Raw genomic sequence first — 2,167 nt, forward strand, 5'->3', positions numbered from 1 at the left:
CACCCATAAAAAAAACTTACTTATATATTTATATTTATTGTTTTTTTTAGTTGACGGCACTTGTGCCTCATTTCTATCTTTTTAATTTTTATAGTTGATGGTACTTGTGCCTCCTAATTTTTTTTTGTAACCTTGTTGTAATTTTTATTTTTTATATATCTTTGTTAGTTAACGGTACTTGTGCCTCCTAACCTTTGTTATAATTTTCTTTATTTATCTTATTGTTATATTTTTGTGCAATTTACTAGTTGATGGAAAATTTGCCTCCTAGCTAGTTGATTGCAATTTTTCCTCCTAGTCTTTTATCTTATGTTTTGGTGATAGCACTTGTGCCTCCTAATTTTTACCTTATTTTTGTTATGGTTGATGGCATGCTATGCCTCCGTAATCTTGCCTAATTTTTTATAGTCTTATTTAATTTTATCTTATTTTTCTTTATCTTTTATCATATTATTGTGTAATTGTGAAAAAAATACTTGAAAAAAAAATCTAAATCTTGTCATTTCACCATAAGCAATTTTTGCTTAAAGGAAATTTGAACATAATTCCCAATCCGCCTCTACTAATTAATCTCGGGGAGTTGTTAGTAGTGTGCGAGTAAGTGGAATCAAATAGGCCTAAGGATAAGTAAACCATAAAAATTATATTTTTGTGAAATCTCTAAAAATTCTAAGTATGCTTTGTGGTTGCGGTTTTAACTAATCTTCCACATCAAAAAATTGTTTGTTTGAGATTATCTTTGTTGCTTTTTTTGTGAAAATTGTATGCATCATTGTGAACGTAACTCTAAAAAATGATTACTAAAAAGACGATTATCTTTGTTTGAAATTGAAAGTGTTAGTAAAAATCTGAGCATCATGGAACCAATTGCTAATATTAATAGAAATCATGTTGATGAAAATGTTGTGCCTGAAAAAACTTTGCTTGAATATTTTGCACCTATTTCATCTAATGCTCATTCGTGTATTGTTTTTCCTACCACTTCTGCTACCCATTTTGAGCTTAAACCATCAATCATTCAATTATTGCCATCTTTTTATGGGTTAGATAGAGAGGATCCTTACATGTATGTCAAAGATTTCTTAGAAATTTGCTCAACATTTAAATTTCAAAAAATTTCTGATGAGTCGGTCAAACTAAGACTATTCCATTTTTCATTAAAAGACAAATCAAAAGCTTGGTTAAATTCCCTTCCCACAGGGTCTATAACTACATGGGATCAACTTTATAATAAATTTTTGCTGAAATTTTTTCCTAAGTCTAAAACTGATAGTCTAAGGAGAGAAAACTCTGAGTTTTTTCAAAAAGATAATGAAGAGTTTTATGAACGTTGGGAAATATTTAAAGATTTATTATTAAAATGACCTCGTCATGGTTTTGAAAAATGGAGACTTGTAAAATATTTTTATGATGGTTTGACTCCCTCTAATCGTCAAATGATTCAATCTATGCATACTGGAAATTTTTTAAAATTTCTAGGACAAGAGGCTTGGGACGCCCTTGAAGATTTATTTGTCAATTCACAACAATGGAATTATTTTGATCCTAGGTCTAGGTCAACTAATTCACCAAAAAGAGGAGGAATGTATGAAGTAAAAGATGAATTAGACTTAAGAACATCCTTAGACAAATTAGCGAGAAAAGTAGAAGCTTTAGCCATAAGCCAAACCATAAATTCTCCAATACAACCAAGAAAAGATGTTTGTTCTATATGTTCTAGTCCTTACCATAATGCCCAATCATGTCCTTCCTACCAAGAAGCCTTTTCTGAGGAGGCCAATGCTCTTCATGCTTATGGGAAACCAAATGATAGCCCATTTTCATCCACTTATAATCCAAATTAGAGAAACCATCCAAACTTTTCATGGAGACAAAACCAACCTCCAATGAATCAAGGGCACCAATACAACACGCAAAACCAAACTCATGCCCCACAAAATCAACCATATCCTCAACAAAGGAAACATTCCTTAGAAGATACTTTACAACAATTTATGCAATCCACTCAACAAATCCTACAAAATCAATCTCAATAAATTACCAAACTCGAGACACAAGTAGGACAACTTGCTACTGCTTTAGCTGATAGAGAAAAAGGAACATTCCCTAGTCAACCTATCCCAAATCCAAAAGGTCAATATGAGATAGGAAAGTCTAGTCATAATGG

At 31.4% G+C, this 2,167-nt stretch overlaps 1 non-coding gene across 1 annotated transcript; it reads right to left on the bottom strand.

The window, feature by feature from the left end:
* Window positions 1–1,271: 1,271 nt before the first annotated feature.
* Window positions 1,272–1,378, bottom strand: LOC133787528 (small nucleolar RNA R71). The gene has a single exon (XR_009872545.1). It is a non-coding gene; the product is annotated as a small nucleolar RNA R71 (small nucleolar RNA).
* Between the last annotated feature and the right edge of the window lie 789 nt (window positions 1,379–2,167).

The sequence above is a fragment of the Humulus lupulus genome, chromosome 6 (genome assembly GCF_963169125.1).
Source record: "Humulus lupulus chromosome 6, drHumLupu1.1, whole genome shotgun sequence".
Classification (NCBI taxonomy): domain Eukaryota; kingdom Viridiplantae; phylum Streptophyta; class Magnoliopsida; order Rosales; family Cannabaceae; genus Humulus; species Humulus lupulus.